Below are 15,144 nucleotides of genomic sequence, written 5' to 3'. Positions count from 1 at the left end.
CAACTCTGACGTTTAATGATGTCGATGACGAACCGGTATCCTCGTTGCCCGCTCGCTTTCGATACGCCTCTCGACAAAAACGAACTAATCTCGACGCAGAGACAATCCGCCTCTAATTTAACAAGCGTGGGTAGTGATTGCGTAACGAGAATTATTTCTCGCGTCCGCGAGAAGGGAAGTGTCGCAAGGGTGTAAAAAAGGCGTGACGCCTTTACGAGGACCCGCCCCGAGGATACGCGTACGAAAATATCGTCTTGGAAACATAAAGATAAATTGGCCGTGTTGTGCAACGAGTTCTCATTAGCTTTCTCGTCGCACCTCTGGAGATCCAATCCCACGCCTCAATGGTCGACTAGTGACTGAGTGACTTACTGAATCTTTCCGCCGTTACGAAAGAATGATTATTTCGACGATTCGTTGTCGATTCATTGTATGCACTTCCGTATGTGCCGCTTTCGCGAATTTCCCGTGCAATTTTCGCGAATTCACGCAACATTTCTCGGATGAGACACACCGTCTAATCGTCTCTGGAAAAACGTCGCATGACACAAGCGAAAAATAACGCTGCGGTTTCTCTATAATAATTTCACCTAATAGACTCCATAATGAATTGCGAAAAAAATCGCAGGAATGCTCGCGGAAATACATGACGTACTTCATGATTAAATTTTACTCGCAATAAAATCATGATATAAAATTATCTTTCGTAATTAACAAATCAATTTGAATTCTTTTGTTTGATCAAATTATGGTATCATAATTATTTATACGACATTAAAAAAAATTCCGTTGAAAATTTTAAAAGAAGCAATATGGAATTTCACATTGCCTTTGAAGATCAAATATAAATATGATCAATGATTTAATTAAATTCCATGATATTAAAAATTCCGTTCTACCAGAGATAATGATATCCTTTCTTGTACTGTTACGTAGTTAGCGGTTCTCAATTGCCAAAAATAGAATGCAATGATAGTTTTGATAGTGACGCGGGACGTGGGCAGGAGTCCAAGGTAAGTGGCATGCCCGTGGTGCGCCGACTTTAAATCGTTGCCTCGATGCCGAGGACGCGGTCTATACGCGTATTATCTCGTTGCTCGGACAGGCTACACGCGGAATATGGAGCACTTTACTCGGGTCACGGTAATAACCGACAACTTAGCCCGGATAATGACCGTTCCGACCGCCACGACCCGGAGCATCATCAAGCCGTCCGCTGGCTCGTACACCTCCTCGTCGGTTGATGACCTTTACGCCATGGGACCACGGTGTTCCATTTGCGCGGAGATTGAAATTCCATTCGCGCGGAGATTGCTGACGGTGACTCGGCGGAGCTTTCACGAGAGCGCGCATGCAGAAGCCAAAAAGCATTAAACACTGTGACGGCTGACTAACGGCCGGATTTGCAATTCATCGATCGCCTTAATCACGAATTAAATACATTTGCCTCGTACGCCTGCGGCATAAGCCCGTACGCGGAATAAATTTCGCTTGCTCGGGAAATGCAATCGAATTAAAAATCAGGGGAACCGCTGGCTCGTACTGTTTTTGAAACATTTTTAAATGGACCTTTTTTGCATACCTATATAAAGTATTCTTATTATTTATCGAGTTTAGTAATTGTAAACGAATTAGTGAAATTCCGCCGAATCGGAATATTTCCTTTAATTATATTATAATCGTTATTTCCTAAAATATGTTTGGCATTTTTGCCATTAAAATTAATTGATTCATATACTGCTACAGATTTAAAAGTGCTCACATGTTACATGTTACTATCAGAAGCGTAATTAGTCATCATATTGATTGAATCATTTCTCCATTGCGTGTCTATCAAATGAAAGAATCAAGATCAACACGGCCATACATAGAGACATATCCAGTTCAAGTCGAGATTAATAGTCAACCAGTTGTGTGCCACTACAACAATCGAGATATTATCTATGCAGTATTCAGATTTTAATAAAATGTTTGATTTTTGACATTTCTAATTGACAGAAATTTATAAAATTTTTATTTTTATACTCTGTATTAAAATAAAACATTCATTAACTCTCTAACAAAATTAAGAAAGAATTTATTATTTTGACAACCGACTAAAATATTTTCATGCTTATTAATTGTATCGCGATATTTGATGCTAATAGGTGTCAATTAATATTCTATTTGAACGCGTTATCAGTTATGTAAAATATTATTACTTGATACACGTGTACACTTATCTATATAACACGCAATTAATATTTTTAAAGATTAATAAATAATATAAAGTATCTTCGAATTAATAATCAATGAGATTCTTTATAAAAGAACAAATAGAAAATTTAAAATAAAATGTTTTACACGTAAAATTTATTCTCGGAGAAAAATAGTTTTGAAAACTAATATCAATTTCAAAATTAAATACCCTTTTACAACTGTACATCGCAATATGTGCACTGAAATTCATGGAGTCTTTAAGAGAAGGTACATTGATATGCTTGGCTGCACGTGCGAATTATCGTCAGTAATATCAAGTAACTCAGCTAAGAAAGTATCGCGCAAGATGCAAGAAAATAATTTCATATCGCACCTATAAACACAGTTTTCAATCTATCTTACCTATGTCAAAATAATCGCGTTAAATATTTCACGCGATTCCTGTAAGATTCAATAAGTATGCCTACGACAATGAGCAATAAAAATGTCATGTAATGTATCAAATATCAAAAAAATGTCTAAAAATAAATTATTAAATATTCAAATACGTCAAAGATTTCTGAATATTTTCATCAATATGGGTTTACGTGAGTATTATTTCTCAAAATTGGGAAGAAAAAATTTTAATTTATTCAAAAATATATGCAAATTGAAAGTCTCATTCGATTGTCAGACTTATAAATGTGCGATAATTATAAACACTGAAGCGTTACAATATAATAGAACGTATTGTTTCCGCGAGTTTCGTTTCTATCGCGATGACAAGTTTGTGATGGACTGGTCTCTAAATGGGCACTGTCGGATCGATTCAGCGAATGCGGTCGTGCATTCAGGTCCAACCGGGCGAATGTTTTATCCGCGTAGTACGGCGGAATCAGAAACAGGTATACACACTGGACTGATTGCGAGGAATGTGGGAGCACGTTTCTAGCACTGGGCTGGGATAATATTCTCCTCGGCGACGGCCACGTTTCTGCGCCGCACCGAGAGGCTACTCTTCCTTCAAACGGAGGAAAATCGTTCTCACGTGCATGCCACCGCAAAGAAAAAAAAAAAAGAAAAAAAAAAGAAAGAAAAAAAATAAACTTCGCAGTATTAAGATCTGTTTGACGTTAAAAAAAAATTACACGGCTACCCTAGCTTGAATACTGCTGAACGGAGTTACGAAGCATAACGGTCCGAGTGTAAAAAGAATCTAAAAAGTTCGGACAAAGTACCGAGTCTGTTTGACATAATCACCGTTTATAAAGCAAAAATGAAGTCCGCGAAGTATAATTTTCCTAGTATCACGCCGAAGTTTTTGCCGTAATTAATTTTGCCGCTAAGCATTATTAATACTTTCGATCACACGGCCGGAAAAAAACGATCGTCAATTTCGCATGGTGAACACTAGGTATTTAACGTGGTAAATATCCACGTTATCTTGTATCTCGCTTGGTTTATTATCGTAAAGCTCAGGATTAAAACGTCGCACAGATTTGTAGCGGATGATTCGCGCGACTCGCGCGGAATTTATCAGCGTGAAACGCGCACATGCACATGACGTACGTGCGCGCACATACAAACGCGCGCGGTTTCCAGTTATTACTCAGTTCTAGCAAAATGGAATGGTCCATTAATTCCTGTCGTGGTTTCGCACGCTACTCGCGTGGACACCGTTGCGCGAACTTCGCTTAGACGACGGTTGCTGCTTCGCGCTCAAAGGGAGCAAAATGCCGGTATTGTTGCCGCGAAAGGTGCCGCTTTATCGCGCCGATCGCGATATTTACCGAGATCGCCGACCAAAGGAATAACAGGATTGCGGGAGATAAATCGCTAAAACCGGGACCCGTGGGAGGAACTTTACGCGTCATCCGTGAACACGACCCGAATGCATTCGCACGAGATATAACTTACTTCCCAAAGACAAATTTCGTAAGAAAGTTCTCCCGATATTCTCATATTTTTATTTTTATTAATAATAAGTTCCGCTCTTTGCCGTTTTTTTTTCTTTTATCTATATTCACATACTCCTATATATTCGTTGAGGGTGGCTCAAGAATGATGCGTTCGATGTACGCTTACAGTTGAAATACTATTATAATAAATTAAGTTTTAAAAAATAATTACGCACCGGCAACAGTGTTTCACTCTTATTAACCTTAATTTCATATTACTTTTTTGTACATTTCGAGAGCCATTGGTTTATATTTCTTTTTACATTTCAATTATAAGTTTTTAACGAATAAATAATTATGTCATTATGAATTATTTGAAGGTCCTAAAGAAATATTCAGTTTGCCCGAATCGTCATTGATCACGTAAGGACACTCGATGTTCAGCTCGCGATCGAAAATACGCGGGTCAGCGTCCTGAGAGGGGTCATGCAGATTCATGACGCGACTCGTCGGAGATGAAGGAGGCACGTCACGGGTACAGAAATGGCGTCGATAATTATCGATGGAATCGATCGTGCGTGAGACCGGAAAAATCGTGTCCGGCTGAGCAACGGGACAGGCTGGCGCGCAAGCCCGCGAGTGCGCACGCGAGTGATGCAGCTGACTGCAGCTGCAGCAACAGCAATCCGGCGATGTCGGGATGAAGACGTCCTGGCTGCTCGCTTACTTACCTAGTCGAGGAATAAGTGTGGGTAATTTGCTCGTGGACTGGCTAGACCACTTGTTTTGCTGAGAGCAATGATGGTGCCGTTTAAGACCATATGAGCGGGACAAATACACGCGGGTGCACGCGTTGCACGCGTTTGCACGCGGACCCGCCACACGTGGCCGTGCACGTGAATACGCACCGGCGTGTCCGCACGTGTACGACCAGGCACAATCTATTTGCAAACGGATCTAGAAGCGAGTGAGGAATGGAAAGTGCTATGTAAATATGCATTAAAGAACAAAAGTCTTTAAGGACTTTAGAATTATCACGTTTTCTTGCCTGTAACATCAATTTCTCTATATATATTTTTGCAACAAGCTTTAGCTAACTCGTTGAAAAATCATATTTGCATCCTTTAGCGTAGATACAGCAATTGGCTGATGCGAGTTTGAAGTAAGATTTAACTGGATTTAGCGACATGTTTAAACGTCGGAAAGACAGCTTTCTAATGTTAAGACACACGATAAGTTTTTCCGTATTTTCTCTCCAATAGAATCATCATAACAAGACGCCTTGAAATATCCTGGTAGGAATAGCTAATAGATAAATAACTGAAGCTATCGAGCCATAATCGCTGTTTTCCAAGTATTTAGATGTTATAGCCAACTCGATGGAATTAATGAAATTCGAGTTTCCAACTGATTTGATCAGCGTAGAATCAGCGTATGAAAATGTTGATTCTTGTGCATGATATCGATTAGATTTGCACGGAGCCATATTAATCGTCCGATGCGAGATGTTAAACGCGTTAAAGTTTGCTCCGTAATTTTATATATGTCCAGAGATTTTTTTTCTTTTTTTCATTTTTACATACAAGATAAACGGAAAAACATTTGAAAAATCACATTGTAGATATTAAAGATGCAAAATATATTTCGCAATTCCGCATGTAAAAATATGTAACTCGAAGGAGAGAAAATATAAAAAGTATTTTTTTCTTATCAACAAAAAAAAAAAACCATCTGTGACGACTCGATCATTGATTTACATTCATGGCCTATCAAGTCGATTTTCAAACGTCTTTTCATTACATCATTATACAACGGCCCCGCGAGTCGAGTTTTCGCGTGCACACGCGCTATTCGATGAAAGCACTGACCGGCCTTTCTCGATCCTCGTGTGTGAGTGTGTATGTGTGTGCATAATGATAGATATCACCGCGTCATCCATTGTAATGCGTGTAATGAGAATCTCAAATAGGCGTGCAATTTGATAAGCTTGTCAACCGTCGGTTACGGTTCATGCGCCCGAAGAATGGACTAGGGATTACAGTTATCCCGAAGGGCGACAGACCGATGTTAACTCGCGAAAAATCTGCACGTTCTTTTTTCCCTCCTTCGCGCCACGTGTGAAATACAGTGATGAGTATCAGCGGAGTTGCGGAGGATTGTTTTTTTTTTCTTTCTTTCTTTTTCTCGACCGCCTTAAAATACCGTTCCGCGCGAGGGTAAGGAAACTGGATCGCTGGAGGGAAATAGAACTCGAAGCGCGAGCGCTCGAACAATAATGGCTCGCTTTACCTTGAATACACCGCGGCACGGCAAGAAATAATGAGCGAATATAGCGTGATTTAATTTAATTTAACAAAGAAGTCAAGAGATCCGCGAGCCTTGGATACGCGCGTTGCTGGCAAGGACGAAATAAAACCCTGGACTCGATTGCGTAACGGTTATTTGTGCTCAGAAGTGCGTGCGCGTCCGTCTTTCGCAGGAGCGAAAGTGTAGCGAAATAATGGTCTCATTACCATCTTTCGGCGTTAGCATTGTCACGCCTATTTTCGAGATAATTACGTAGACGCCCAGATCACGCAACGCCACTGTCCAACGTTTCCCTCTGTTACGAACGTAAAATTAGATTACTACCGTTTGGTCCGCGCGGTCTCCTATTAGTTATGTACACATATCGTCCGGCGGATGTAAACGGATGTAAATCGTTACGTTAATCCAGCCATCGTGCGATTAATCGTAAGTGCGATGCATTGACACAACTGCAATTGAAATCACAGCATGCGTAATAATAATTCAATGTTATTAAGCGCGTCCACGAGAAGCGCGGAACAATAAAAGTCAGTTTCATATTCCTTCGATCGTTCGAAAATCGAAAGCATGTTTCATCAACATATAAATTGACACTCGATTGACTCGATCAAAATTTGGATTTTTATAACTTACATAATTTATTGTTAGCGATTATTCGCATCTCGGGATTATCGGAGCGCGACCGATTATTTGCAGCGTCTATATTAATTTTAGGTCGAAAGATTAATCACCAGCTCGCACGAGAGATACTTGCTATAAATTTTAGATACTCGCAAGTATATCGCGAAAGAAATCGATCGCGCATTTTTGCTAGTCGGCGTATCGTAGTACCTCCAGATAGCTAATAATAACTTTGACACGTTGAAATAATTACAAGTCGCCTTTATTGTTTTGCTCTACGGAATTTATATAGATTCATACAAGATTCATAATAGTATAGTGTAATTTAAAAATTAAGGATAGTAAAGCGTAAAAATACTAAAATAAAATTCTTACTTTTTTTCTAAGAATAAATATATTCCACGTATTGAAGAACTAAAAATAAATCGATATAATATTTGCGATTTTTTGCATAATGCTCAACGCGGGTGGATTGCGGAACTTACGCTCTAATTAACTGGGCATCGCCTTCCATATTTTTGACTGCAATCAATGCGACGAACGGTATCGACATTAACCGATACGACGAGCAAGCGCGAATGGGCGTATCCTATCGTCTGAATAAAGAAACTATAATCTACATTCTAGCGGTAGATTCAAAGCGCACGTTAATTACGGTGATTGATTTAAGCCTCGTCGTCGGGGATTTGAGAACCTCGCCCGAGTACAGCACAGCCTACAATACGCGATCTTTCTCCCCCCTTCTCTCTCTCTCTCTCTCTCTCTCTCTCTCTCTCTCTCTCTCGTCGACTGAAATGCATACCGAATGCGATGCGTCGACACGCGTGTGCATGCGTGCGGCAATGAAGGAGCACGCGTGCGGCTCTAGAAAGAAAGACGGATCGCGTTCGGCCAGATATCGGACGGACAAATCCACGATCCATCGATCAATGGATCAGAAAAGACCGCAAACGTCGGCCGCGTGAATAGAGCCAATCACGACGCGATCAGTTTGAATTTGCGCCTCTTTGGCCCGTTCTTCCTTTTTGGTTTTTCTTTACTCTCCCTCTCTTTCCTTCTCTGTTCCTGATCCTATTGCGGCTTTCGTTTCGTGTGTATATTTGTTCGAATGAACGGAAAAACGGTACAGTAAGATTGCTATGCAATATGTTTTACGATGGACATATTTTTTTTCAAGTCAATTGGATAGTCGAAATTTGATAATCGCAATCTAAGATAAAGACAAAGTCTGAATAAATGCTTCGCTAATTTTAAAATAGCCTCCTTCTTGTATTTGTTCTTATACTTGTACTTCCATTTTCCAATATATGTTGCGCCCTTCCTATAGAACACTCTCTATTATCATCAAGATATTTGAATCACTTTGCTTTTTCAAACTCTTCTGGAAACTCTTCTGTCACCTGTAGCATGGCTAGACGAATCAGATCTCTAAATCCGTCACATTTTACGCTACTCTGTCTCTCTATATTATTTTCATTATTATAATTTTTTGTTATTTTTGTTTTTATTTCTTTCTTATTTTCATCGTATTTTTCTTTTCTTTAAACATTATAGTAATAAAAATAAAGAGAGACAATGTAGCGTTTGCCTCAGAACGTTAATAAACGCTTCTCATCCACCTATCTCTCTTTCTCTCTTCGCGATTTTTTCTCGTCTATAATCGCCCGCAGCCGGAGCTTGTTCTTATCGTGATCAGGCTATCATCCGGCATCGATGCGGCAGCAAGATGTCGTCGTTGCCCAGCTTAATAATAATGGTGATGTTTCACAGCATCGAGCCGCAGGAGAGCGTAGCCGACAGCGCTATTCCGGAACACGGAATGGGAGCGCAGACGTTGAACATAATTAAGATTTAACGGCGGCATAATAGGCCTTATCTCGCGACGTTAATCTGGATAATTGATTTTTCATATAGTTGCGCGTTTTGATAAACTCCCAGGGGAGTCGTAATAAGGTCACTCGGAAGGACGGACGGGCGGACGGATGGAAAATCTCCGTCTTGTCGAGTGTGGTAACCAAATTCCTGCGCAGCCATTATTGCTCGCGACAAAGAACGATAGCGAAAATACTAATACATTCATCGAGCTATTTGAACTTTTCGACTGACAGGTTTGAATTTTTCTACGAGCTCTACGATCGCTTTCGATACATTTTGCGTTTACATTTTTTCCTCACCTCGCAAAATCGCGAACGATGTGTGTGCATCAACAATAGAGACATCGTCGGAAATGATGTCATGTCATGTCATGTTAAGATTTACATCTGATAGTTCTTGAATAGTTATATTATTAGAAAATGCGATATCACATCGCAATAAAAATGAATAATTATTGTAAAAAATTAGAAGGAAAAATTTAAATTTAGAATAGAAAATTATTACATTTAATCAAGCATACACGTTTATTGAGAAATAAATAACCAAACCAACCAAATAAATAACTAATCAAAAATTTTTATTGATTTCGTGATATTTAAGCAATAAGATGATATAATTCCAATCATACAGGATAATACTATTCAATACTTATATTAGTTTTAAAGCTTTCACAATATGCCCATGGAAAAGTCATAACATCACACAAATATTATCCCTTTGAAATACACAACAATAATATTCATTTTCCCTAAAAATTACACTTTATAATTTACGTCCACAAAGCGTATATCCGCTCACCGACAGGTTATGGCATTAACTAGGAATTTCTCGCGTGTGCAAATCGATATGTGCACGCAGGATAAACGCAGCGCGCACGCAGCGGGTCCATCGTTGCGTGCGGCGACGCGCGCTCTAAGGACCTTCCCCTCTTCTCCTCCACCCCGCGCGCACCAGGTACCGGGCGGGTTGTTATTTATGTCCGTGCGGTTTTCTTACGAGCGGTTTATCGAAAGTGAGAACGCGATTGTTGCCGTTAAACGAGCGAGAACGTTTCATTCCCGCGCGGGGACTCGCTTTACCTGGATTCCACGGACGTGGCTCTAAACCGGATCATAATGGCACTCGCGTGACGAGATTCGCGGGGACATCGGCCACATTTCGTATACGTCTCCATCGTCCGGGGCTCGCTCGTCTGCGAATCGCCTCTCGCGATCGGAGAGATGCGGCGAAAGTGTTCGCATTCATATCGGAGCCGGTTACGCCAATGCGCGGCAATGTTGCCTCCGCTACATTGTCTCCGATATATGTCAGCACTCGTACGCCCACGCGGCAATTCTCGGTTTCAATCTGAAGGATCTCGATAGCTTTCGGTCTCCGTTTAGCCTTTTTGTCAAAAGTTACGAGAGTGGGCTTACCTTACGGTAGAAAATAATATTTTTAACGTAATGATTCCCTACGATGCGTTTAGATACGAAGCGCGTTGGTATTAATAAAATTCACCGGTCGGTATAATCCAATCTTGCGTGTTAATTCATTAACTCATTTCGAATCGGAGAAAATATCCTGCGATTTATAATCTGTACAACATTTTTGTTCGTTAGACCGCACTGTCTTGAGTGACGCAACTCAGCGCCTTTTAAAGTAGCGTATTATGACATTTACAATATCTGCTTGTCATTACAAGTAGAGGCGATAAACAAATGAAATCCGATGACTAGCTGCAACGATGCCCAGCAATATCGGATCCGAGCGATTGGCGTTAACTTTATTCCACTTCCTCATTTCTCCTTGTTATAATTGAGCGAAGCTAATGAGCGCTTTAGACCGAGTAATTAAAATCGAGGTTCCACCACTTTGTCGGCAACGAACGTAAATCTATTACTAACTACTAGCTTTGGCATCCACGCATCGTAAAATAAATCTATTATCGACAATGAGTAAACCTGACTTGTTATGCATAAATAATTATATACGCAAGTTTAATCTTAATCAAAATGTACTCGCTAAAATAGATGTTTGTTGTTAAAGTAAAAGATATATTTTTCTTATTATTTGATAAACGATACTATCTTTTCTATATCTTTTATCACAGGAAAGTGTAATAAACTTTTTTCGTTTTATCATTATCTCAAATGTGGAACTTTCTAAAAAAAAAATATTTGACATTTGAGATAAGCGATATCTTCATTTGACAAAACTGACTTGCTTCATCTAAATATAATAAAATGATGATCTGCAAGTTTGCAAATCATGAAGTTTTACAATTAAAATTACTTCTTAATATTACTTCTCGTGCGTATCGTTCACGCAACGATACGTATCGTTAAAAATAGAAAGAAATCAATAACTCTCAGGCTTACCCGTTATGCGTTCCTCAAGCGTAAAACGTGAGTTCTTGCATAAACGTGTTTCGTGCGTTTCGCGTTGCGATATCGTGGCGAGGTCGGCAAACTTTCTTCCGATTTAGCGGCGCGACGGTCAAACGACGACGTCTGTGTGTGCGTTATTTTATTTTCATTAGATAATAGTTTCACGATGACGTTTTCCTCTGTACTTTTGTGAGCCGCGTGCGCCGCTAATAATAATAATAACCTCTCGTTGCTTTCACGGTTGATACTACGAGGATGGCTTATTATTATTATTATTACATAACGTTGCATGTCCGGCACCAACTGAGAAAAATGCATCGTGCTCGGAAAAGAAGGCGGAACACGAGGTGAAAAGCGAGCAAAATTTTGCCTACCAAAATCTCATATAATAATTAAATATTTTACAACAGAAAAAAAAACATTCAAGAATACGTATTTTTTAAATTTTTATCTCACTCGAAAACCGTGCCTGATACAATATTAAGATTAATACCTACCTATACCTTAATCTTTTCGTACTACACATGATATGATATAGTAAATGTACAAGAAAATATATAATACGCACATATATTAACATATATTTAAAATTACATTTATCTAATAGAAAAATTATGCGCATTGTTAATCCTATCCTTAAGAAGTTCTCATAATTCATTATACTTTTCCGCGAGTGAATAATTCTTGAAAAATACGACGCGAGTTTTCCACGTAACACAATATTTACCAACGAGGTTTAATTGAGAGCAAATAAATTATCGGTTGAATAAGCGACTTACGGCCGGTCGTTTCCGGATGCAACGATGGCCTCGGCTTAACGCGTATCGCGGGAGCGTAATTACCGTTTCTTTCACGCCCCGTCTGTTGCGCGCCTCACTATGATAATAAGGATCGTTTATTATAACAATTACGCAACGTATCTGGCAAATCGTTTCACGGCACAGCCGGCGATATACGAGGTGTTAACGACCGTCTCTCAAATATTCGGCTGCAAAACAACAGCGCGAGGTGCATATCGGTTCCCGAAGTATTCCTCCCTCCTTCCCCCCTCCTCTATACCAGGAAGCGAGTCCTTATCATATCCCGCATTATTGCAACATACACACGTACACTCCCCTTGATCATTTCCGTCATTTGTCCAACGATCTATGCGACGGACGCGGTGCCAGGATGACTCGCGAGATCATTCACTCGAGGACTCGAATTCCCCGCGAGCCCCGATACGAATTGGACATTCGTAGAGATGTTTCCCACGGGATTATTGCACCATCCCGCGATTAAACCGCCGGCCTCGCGATTAAACCGAGATCTCCCGCGCGATTCGCGATATCGTAACATTAGGCAACCGTTCGGTTTTACGACGCACGCGGCATCGAAATGTGCGCACGAGAATGTCGCGCGATGTCGTAAAATCGCCGGGTTCTGGTAAACGCGTTAAACTCGAGCTCGCGAACACCGGCTAATACATCAAAATATAAAATACGAAATACAATACAAACAAAAAAAAATCAAAAATATATTTCTGCGTCTTATTTTCAAAAGTTTTTATTCTTTTTTTTCGACCGTTGCATTTCATTTAGTGCGCAAACGCGCAATCCTAAATTATTCGAGAGGATAAAGAGAATTGAAAAGTTAACGCCGCACGAAATTTTCGCTAAAGAAGGCGCATTCCTCGTTCTTTACGATCAAAATCGACGAAGATCAGGAAAATTTTACGCGACATAGATATCGTCAATGAGCATTACCGTACTCTCGATCGTTCGGCTCCTGTCGGCGGATTGGAAGAAAAATCGTCAAACGACGGCATCATCCGCCGTTTTTAACGGTTTATAAGCAATTCCGTAACGACGCGTTTGACACGGATACGCGTAATTTAATGCGCGGCGCGCGTGTTGGTAATGCGTGTCCGTCCGGTGCGTGGCGATATATAAAACCGGCACCGTACACAACGCAACCCGGTCGCGGATATATTCCGTCGATCTTAGAAACGGAATTGCACGGTACTCTGATCACCAGACACGCAGGGCACGCGGAACATGGCCGACCGATCACGAAGGTGTCAATGGGATTGCCAATGTGATTGCCGATTTGCGCTATGACAAATACGCCGATCCGTGCGTCGAACTCGCGCGATCGATCTTTATCGATCGCGACATTAATTTCCTGCAGCGATAAACTTTCATAGCTCCTATCGTGATTTCACTTTCCGTTTGATTAACTTGGCGACTTCAAAGAATTACTTATACTACTATGTAATACCATTATGCACTTCCTGCCGAAGCCTCATTAACAATTTATCACAAAACAATATTCAATATGTTTATATCCTGTATCATAAAAATTAAAAAATTAAATCGAATGTAACGAATTCTCGAGATAGAAAAAGTAACGCAAAAGAAGTAAAAGGTAAATGAGTTAACGCGATAACTAGTGCATAGAATTTTAATAAATTTTTAATGTATTCCTGAACATTTATTAAGTAAGTTAATTAGAAACATGTAACAATCCAGATGTTAACAAGATAGAAAAATAAAGCAAACATTTGAGCCATCTTCAATGCAAAAAGAATATGGATAAAATGATACTTAGATATCATTCTATTTACTCACATTCTCTTTGTGCTGAAAATGGCTCAAATGTGAGCCAAAACGTTTACTTTATTTTTGCATTGTTAACATCTGGATATGTTTCCAACTTATTTAATGAATATTCATACATATTATATATTAAAGGCTTATTGACTTAAAATTCCCAGTACTAATTGACTCTCACTTGCTCTTAATTTCATTTGCGTTATAAAAAATAAAACAATATTACAATAATGCATAATTTGAAATGTTACTATACTACGAAATATAAATTGTGAACGATTCCAAATGTTTTTCAAATGTAAAAAGAGTTAACTTTTAGATAAGATTGAGATACCTCGGCACGTGTTTCGAATTCTGAAAATATCGCGTACGAAAAATAGCCAAGTATATTTAATGACTTAGACTTGCATCACAAATGAACGGCTTGTAAATCTTGTATCCTACGAAGTAATAATGAACCGCGCACGCGTAGCGTACCATTGATTGTAACCGGTATTTAGAAACATTCCTTACTCGTTCAACGATACTCATAAAGCCAGGGTGTTTCAAATTATCTCCGTTCAATGGGGAAAAATCGCAAACAATGCCGAGGTAGAATTATTCGATCGATCGATAGCAGCACACGTGCGCGCAACACTCATTGTTCAGAAAATCCACAAATTATATAATGACGATATCGCTTTTAATATAATTTAGTTTCGCAAAAGATCTCGCCCGTCGTAAAATATTCGTAAAAGGAAAAAACGAACCAGACGACAGCCTGGCATTTACATAAAAAAAAAAAAGCATCGAGTAACCGTCATCACGCACTGGTTACGCTCTGTTTTCGCACGCAATAACGTTGCTACTTTACTCAAGGTGCGAATAAATGAGTCCGTGAAGCTTGAATTTTTTCAGAAATTTCAACTATTTGACGTATACGACACGTATAAATTCCTTTCGCCTGCACTTAATGCGCATTAATTAAACAGAAATAATTAAAAGTTTATGAAATTATTCCAAATAAGTCATTCACTATACAATTAACGTTTCTCTGCGTAGAATTTTAAATTCGGTGTTCACTTATCGTTATCGAGTGTGGCTAGACGAAAGTTTTAAAGTGGCAAATGACCAAAAACAACTTGCGATGAAACGCACGTCGCACAAATAAGCGTGGTCAGGCGATGTGCTTACGCGATGCATCATCGTGCAGTTGCACAATTTAACGTGAATATGAAACCCAAAGATGGTGCGTACATGACTGAGAGTGAAATTGAGGCGTTTAATATGTATGAATGCTTAAAAGGAGCAAGGTGATTCGCTTCT

Source organism: Pogonomyrmex barbatus, unplaced genomic scaffold (genome assembly GCF_055798465.1).
Source record: "Pogonomyrmex barbatus isolate J1 unplaced genomic scaffold, ASM5579846v1 scaffold7, whole genome shotgun sequence".
NCBI classification, from domain to species: domain Eukaryota; kingdom Metazoa; phylum Arthropoda; class Insecta; order Hymenoptera; family Formicidae; genus Pogonomyrmex; species Pogonomyrmex barbatus.
This window is presented reverse-complemented; position numbering follows the sequence as displayed.